The sequence below is a fragment of the Bidens hawaiensis genome, unplaced genomic scaffold, assembly GCF_021521415.1.
Source record: "Bidens hawaiensis isolate Kalapana, Puna unplaced genomic scaffold, B.hawaiensis_p1.1 tig00022738_1, whole genome shotgun sequence".
NCBI classification, from domain to species: Eukaryota; Viridiplantae; Streptophyta; class Magnoliopsida; order Asterales; family Asteraceae; genus Bidens; species Bidens hawaiensis.
Window position 1 is genome coordinate 196,232 of NW_027493556.1, and position 8,019 is coordinate 204,250.

The following is an 8,019-nucleotide window of genomic DNA, read 5'->3' on the forward strand; positions in this document are numbered from 1 at the left end:
TTCAAAGAATCTTGAATTCTTGAGTTCTTGATCATAAAGCCCTAATTTCACAAACAAAAATGTCATCCAAATCCCACTGCTCCAGGAGCAGTTCCTTAAGATTAAAACGAGACGCCCGTGTTAACTCTCAAACCCCAATCGACGCTAAACTCCACGTCGATTTCGAAGAGTCCGAACGCCAGTTCGACTACTCGACATCAATAACGTCCACCAGCAACGTCGTTCCATCCACCACCGTGTCAGCTTATCTAAGAAAAATCCAAAGAGGTAGTCAAATACAACCCTTTGGGTGTATGATAGCCATTGATGATCAAACTTTAGGTGTGTTAGCTTATAGTGAAAACACCTTGGAGATGCTCGATCTCGCCCCGCACGCTGTCCCGAGTATCGAGCAGCAGGAGGTGTTAACATTCGGGACGGATATTCGGACACTGTTTAGATCGTCAAGCGCGTCCACTCTTCAAAAAGCCGTTAATTTCCCCGAGGTTAATCTGCTAAACCCGATTTTAGTTCATTGTAAAACTTCGAATAAACCGTTTTACGCAATTTTGCATCGAGATGATATCGGGTTGATAATAGATTTAGAGCCTGTAAACCCCGCTGAAGTACCCGTAACTGCAGCCGGAGCTTTAAAATCGTATAAGCTCGCCGCGAAAGCGATTTCGCGGCTGCAGTCGTTACAAAGCGGGAATATATCGCGGTTGTGTGATGTTTTAGTTAAAGAAGTGAGTGAGTTAACCGGTTATGATCGAGTTATGGTGTATAAGTTTCATGAAGACGAGCACGGTGAGGTTATCGCCGAGTGTAAAAAACCGGAACTTGAACCGTATCTCGGGTTGCATTATCCCGCGACCGACATCCCGCAGGCGTCGCGGGCGCTTTTTATGAAGAATAAAGTTAGAGTGATTTGTGATTGTTTGGCTCAACCGGTTAAAGTGATTCAAACGAAGAACTTAACCGAACCGTTAAATCTTTCCGGGTCGGGTTTGCGGCCCCCACACGGGTGTCATTCGCAGTACATGGCGAATATGGGCTCGCTGGCGTCTCTGGTAATGCCGGTTACCATTAACGACGGTGAAGGTGATGACGAGGACGAGGACGATGACGATAACGATAATGTTAACGAGTCGCAAAGTGGGGTTAATATTCAACATTCGCAAAAGGGTAAATGGTTATGGGGTTTGGTTGTTTGTCATCATTCGAGTGCTCGGTTCGTATCGTTTCCGTTACGTTACGCGTGTGAATTTTTGATCCAAGTGTTCGGCGTTCAAATCAACAAAGAAGTCGAGTTAGCCGGTCAACAACGCGAAAAACATATATTAAAAATGCAGACGGTTCTTTGCGATATGCTTTTGAGAGACGCGCCGATCGGGATTATGACGCAATCGCCTAACGTGATGGATCTCGTTACGTGTGACGGGGCGGCTTTATATTACAAAGACAAGTTTTGGTTACTCGGTGTCACGCCAGCCGAATCGCAAGTTAAAGATATCGTGAACTGGCTTTTGGAAGAACATGTCGGGAGCACGGGTTTAAGCACGGATAGTTTAATGGATGCTGGGTATCGAAACGCCCCGATTCTCGGGAAAGCGGTTTGTGGAATGGCGGCGGTTAAAATAACGTCGAAAGATTTTTTGTTTTGGTTCCGGTCCCACGCGGCGAAGGAGGTTAAATGGGGTGGGGCGAAACACGACCCGGATGATAAAGACGACTGGCGGAAAATGCACCCGAGATCCTCGTTTAAGGCGTTTCTCGAAGTCGTGAAAAACCGAAGCTTACCGTGGGAAGATGTGGAGATGGACGCGATTCATTCGTTGCAGTTGATATTACGAGGGTCTTTGCAAGATGATGACGTGGCGGGTAGTGGTGACGTGGCGGGTGATGACGATGATAATGATAAGAAGATTGTTAGAGTTCCGGATGTTGGTATGAGTATACAACGGGTTGATGAGTTGCGGGTTGTGGCTAATGAAATGGTTCGGTTGATTGAAACCGCGTCGGTCCGGTGTTTGCGGTTGATGGAAATGGGAATGTTAGTGGTTGGAATGACAAGATAGCGGAAATTACCGGATTGCCCTTGGATCGAGCGGTTGGTGTCCCGTTAGTTGATTTGGTTGTTGACGATTCGGTTGAAGAAGTCAAAGTCATGCTTTCGTCTGCTTTACGAGGTATTTTGTTTACGTTTGTTTATATTGAATAATCAGAACAAGATAATTAGCGGTTAATAATACGAGGTTTCGTTTTTTATAATGACAGGGGTTGAAGAAAAAGACGTTGAAATAAAGTTTAAATGTTTCGGTAGTCAAGAGCCAAATGACCAAATTACCCTTATGACGAACGCGTGTTGCAGCCGTGATCTAAAGCAAACGATCGTAGGCGTGTGCTTTGTCGGGCAAGATCTAACCGCTCAGAAAATGATAGTCGAAAAATACACGAAGGCGAAAGGTGATTACGCGAGTATTATCCGAAGCCCGTGTGCACTTATCCCGCCGATTTTCATGATGGATGAATACGGTAAATGTTTGGAATGGAACAACGCGATGGTAAAGTTAACGGGCTTTCCACGCGAAGAGGCGGATAATAAAATGCTGTTAGGTGAAGTTTTCACCGATGGTAATTTCGGGTGTCGGGTCAAAGGCGATATGTTGACCCGACTCCGGATATTACTAAACGAGGTTATTTCCGGGTTGGATACGGATAAATTAATGTTCGGGTTTTTCGACCAAAACGATAAGTACGTCGAGGGGTTGCTTTCGGCTACCAAAAGGGTGAACGGGGACGGAAAGATTACGGATGTGTTGTGTTTTATACATGTGACGAGCCCCGAGCTGCAACACGCGATGCTGGTGCAAAAGATGTCGGAACAGGCGGCGTTGAATAGTCTTACGAAAGTGTCGTATTTGAAACATGACCTTAAGAATGGTTTAAATGGGATTAAGTTTATCGAGGATTTGATGGAATCCGAGTTGTGTGGTGAGCAGATACGGATTTTGCGTAATGGATGCTTATGTCGTGAACAGCTGGAACAAATTGTTGACGATTCGGATATAGAGAGTATCGAACAATGGTATGGTTTTTAATCGAGCTTGTTTATTTTGTTCGTTATCAGATACTGCTGTGGTTTTTGGTTGTAACTTTACCTAGAAACCGCGGTAATTAGTTTGTATTATTTGATTATTTACTGATAAAATCATCATTTTTCGATAATCTAATAGTTTTTGTCATAAAATTGTATTTCTTTTTTACTAAACTAGTTTCTATATTAAAGTTTCTATTTTTTTTTATATTTTATATATATATATGTATATATAGGATTAGGATCATGTGAGAACTATTTTGAAATTGAGAACCATTTTGAACCACAAAAAAAATTCTTTTTAAGAAAAATGAAAAAAAAAATAAAACAAAACAAAAAAGCGAAAATAAAAAAAGTAAAAAAACCATTTTTTTTTATTTTTCATCCCGGTTTCATAAAAAAAATTAAAAAAAATTGGAAAAAAATATCGGTTTAGCAAAATTATACATATATGTATAATACGTATTTTTTAATTTTATACATTATTCTGTATACACATATGTACAATTAAGATAAATGATAATGTACATATGTATACATTATATAAATCGAGATTAAATAAAAATATACATATGTGTATAATTAAGGTTTTTTTTCCTCTTTTTATATGAAACCGGGATGAAAAATAAAATTTTTGGTTTTTTTACTTTTTAAAAATTTCCGTTTTTTTTTTGTTTTATAATTTTTTTAAAGGGTTTTTTTTTTTTTGTAAAATGGTTCTCAAAATTCTTAATTTCCAAAGGGTGCTCTTAGGATCCTCACCATATATATATATATATATATATGTATATTTGCAAAAGGGTTAAAATGTCATTTTGTTAAATTTTGACAAATTTAAGAGTTAACAAGTCATTATTAAAAAAAATCATAATACACGCATTTTAGACAAGTTTACTAATTAAATCATACAAAATTAGTAGACGTTTACGCGTAATATTTTTTCAAGTTGAGAGAGACCAAAATCAGGTTGAAGGATTTTTGTTGTGAAAAATAAAAAAATATAGTTCTTTTTTAAATTTCCAATAAAATGATTATCTGATTATTACATTGAGAATCTTATATTTCGATATCACATAATTAAGTTAACGCGAATACATTGTTTCAGTTACATGGAAGTGAAATGCGCCGAGTTCAAACTCGGGGAGTCATTAGAGGTGGTTTTGAACCAGGTCAAGAGTTTGAGCCGTGAGCGGAAAGTGGAAGTCGTTTTAGATGCACCCGAAAAAGTTACTTCGTTATCCGTATTCGGTGACAATTTGAGGGTTCAACAAGTACTCTCGGATTTCTTATCTAACGCTCTCAGTTTCACTCCCGATTTCGAAGGATCTTCGGTTTTGTTCCGTGTAACTCATAAAATGGAACACATTGGTGCCAAGATACAAGTCGCACATCTCGAATTCAGGTCATTAATATCTTTTTTATCGCGTATGTTTTAACTTTATATTTCATAGGGTATTTATGTAATTAATTGAACATATAAAGATTATTTTAAAACGAGTGAACTGCGGTTTTCGTCCCTGTGGTTTGTCCAAATCTGCGGTTTTAGTCCAATAGTTTCAAATTTGCGATTTTCGTCCCTGTGGTTTCATTTCACCTACAATTAAACCCGAATTTATTAACCCTGTTAAGTCTGGTCGCTAAACCCATCAGCGGACGTGAGGGGCATTTTTGTCCTTTTCTCCCCAAATAAACCCGAGTCGTAATTCGCAATCCCCCCTCCCCTCACGTGAGGGGCTGGGGTGTATTTGGGAAAAAAAGGACAAAACTGCCCCCTCACGTGAAGGATATGCTGATGGGTTTAATGACCAGACTTAATGGGTTAATAAATTCGGGTTTAATTGAATGTGAAATGAAACCACAGGGACGAAAATCACAAATTTGAAACTATTGGACTAAAACCGCAAATTTAGATAAACCACAGGGACAAAAACCAGAGTTTACTCTTTTAAAACCAATAATATGTTGAGAACTGCTATAACTGCACAACGCGCTTATACACGGTGCATGATGATTTTTAGTAACTATATATATTTTAATATTAAAGTGGAATGTGAAATGACAGAATTACCCATCCGTCGCCTGGGATGCCGGAGAAGTTGATTCAGGACATGTTTCATAGTAACCGAAATGTGTCGAGAGAAGGTCTTGGACTTTACATAAGTCAACGACTCGTGAAGATTATGAACGGAAGTGTACAGTATCTAAGGGAGGCTGAGAAGGCTTCTTTCATTGTTTTGATCGAGTTTCCAGTTTCGCCCTGTTGACTTCCGACAATAAAAGGTCAAAACGAATATGAACGTTGATTGATCGTGTGTAATCTGCATGCTTTTTGTACAGGAAAAGCAAGGGTTGTGAAGCTTTACGAGCGTCACATTTTCATATTTATTGTACCAGGATTATAGTTTCGTGACACGTTAATCTTGTTACGTGTATAATGTGTATCATCCATTTGTTATATAGATGTCGAAAGATTAAAGTTCGTGTTGTTAACTAATCAAAGATATCGTCTCTTTAAAATCTTGAATATATGGTTTTCACACTTTTACTTGTTTGATGGTTTTAATGGTTTTCAAATTAAAAAATGTTTGTTCGAAAAAAAGCTTAAATCTAAATGAGCCAGCTCAACTCGACTTGTTTTATAACGAGCCTTGCTCAAGCCAGGGCTAGTTTAGCTCGTTGCTTGGTTGTAACTCGGCTTATTTAAATTATTTTTTCATTTTTTTGTGAATGAAAAAAAAAACGAAAATATAATAAAAAAATTAATAAATAAGTATTATTTAATTGAATGGAGATTAATATAAGGAATCAAATGTAGATAAATTTTAAAAGATAAAATTTTGTTGATAAATGTGTTTTTAGTTTATAAGGGATAAGAATAAAGATTTCAATATGAACGCTCTAATGCACCCTTACAATGTTTCTTTCATTGTTTTGATTAAGTTTTTGGTTTTGCCTCGGTTGACTTCCGACAATAAACATCAAAAAAGAATATGAATGTTTTTATCGATCAATAATCTGCTTTGTTTTTGTACGAGAAAAGCGAGGGCTGTGAAGGTTTATGGGCATCGTATTTATATGAGTTTGATTGTACTAGGATTACAGTTTTGTGATATACGTTGGTCTTGTAACGTGGCTCATCCATTTGTTATAGATGTCGAAAGATTAAAGTCCATCATGTAATATGTAACGTGTCTCGTGTATTTGTTATAGATACATTAGAGAAATTTGATTGAAACTCGAATTTCAATCAGAAGATGAGGGGCTAGATGGTGACCAAAAGAATAAATTCTAAAAAAGTAGCAAGTGAAAAAAATGTTTCATCAAATTTAACACTACATTTAGTATTCATTCATGTATTTATTTTATATAACTTTGTCGTGGGTGTAGAAAAAATATTAATAAGAAAGAATTAAGAATTTATATTTAACATGAGATTTAAAAAAATAAATGAGTAGTGACGGATGAGAAATAAACGTTAAGGTTTTATGTGGTGGTTTTCAGGTCACTTCAAATAACGGGTTTTCATTAGCTGATCACTGGGGTCCATAACACCATAATACGCCCTTCTTGTGTATGCCAACCCTCTCACAGAAGTGCAATATACATACACCCCTCCTTGGCACCCACAACGCAATATTTAACACACTTTTTCGCTGATATGGCTAGTGACTTGCCATTCATTACACATAGTCTAAAAGTAATAGTTAAGAAGAAACCTTATTTAATGGTTTATTGGCTTAAACCAGGATCTTATCATTTGAGGTGCAAACGAGCCAAGCTTGAGCTCAGATAAGTTCACGTTCGACTCGTTTAACTTACATAAAGCTCGAGCTCGGATCTTTTTGATTTTTATTTTTAAAGTTCGAGCTTGACTCAGAAGTAGTTTTTCAAGCTCGAGCTCATCTCATTACTATTTATTAATTAGTTTTCATACATTTATAATTGTGTGAGTGTGTGTGTATATGGGACAAATGCCATAAAAACCAATATACTTTATGCTTTATCTTGTTAAATCATTCCACATGTTAAATTTAAACAGAAATGTGACATAACTTATAAAAACTTTTCAAGATATAAATTATCTTTCCTTTTTTCGCGTGGTAATTCTAATAGATTTCAAGAACCTATTACGAATCCTCAATTTCGCAACGGAAATGTTTATGTATAGATCAAACATGCATATATAAGTTTTTGTGTGTTCTATGATAAATGATTTTTTTGTATTTGACTGGGGATAACTAAAGCATAAAAATGTGCCCTCATGATAAACTGTTATATTCATTTATTAAGTTTTAAAAATGTTATACACTTTCGTTCCTTTCTAATAGTTTTCTCATATAATCTTTGTAGATATTTAATTTTTAATCCCTAAACAACTGAAGAGGTAGGTCCAAGCAGAGCCCAGTTGGACCCGCAAGACTCACCTCAAAGAGGGACGTCTGCGCAGTTAAACCCGCAAGACTCACCTTCAACAGGGACGTCTGCGCAAAGGCTAAACTCGCAAGACGCACCTTTAAAGAGAGACGTCTGCGCAGAAACCAACTGGATCCGCATGACCCACCATGCTCAGAGACGTGACGTCCTTACGCGCAGTACGCAAGCTGTTCCCGCAGGAAAAGCCTCCCAATGGTCGACGTACTCCGCCTGTTCCCGCAGCAACGGATACTAGCCATCAGGGAAGGCTACCCGCGCAGCAAGGCTACACGCACAAGGCACTTAACTCTTAAATAATTCAGTAATCCCGCAAGACTCACCTCAAAGAGGGACGTCTGCGCAGTTGAACCCGCAAGACTCACCTTCAACAGGGACGTATGCGCAAAGGCTAAACTCGCAAGACTCACCTTGAAAGAGAGACGTCTGCGCAGAAACCAACTGGATCCGCAGGACCCACCATGCTCAGAGACGTGACGTCCTTACGCGCAGTACGCAAGCTGTTCCCGCAG

General features: G+C 38.1%; 1 pseudogene across 1 annotated transcript; it reads left to right on the forward strand.

Moving 5' to 3' along the window:
• Positions 1 to 23: 23 nt before the first annotated feature.
• On the forward strand, positions 24 to 5,598 carry LOC143566181 (phytochrome C-like; annotated as a pseudogene). Its single transcript, XR_013141194.1, has 4 exons — positions 24 to 2,168; positions 2,257 to 3,067; positions 4,182 to 4,478; positions 5,139 to 5,598. The product of XR_013141194.1 is annotated as a phytochrome C-like (transcript).
• Positions 5,599 to 8,019: the final 2,421 nt, after the last annotated feature.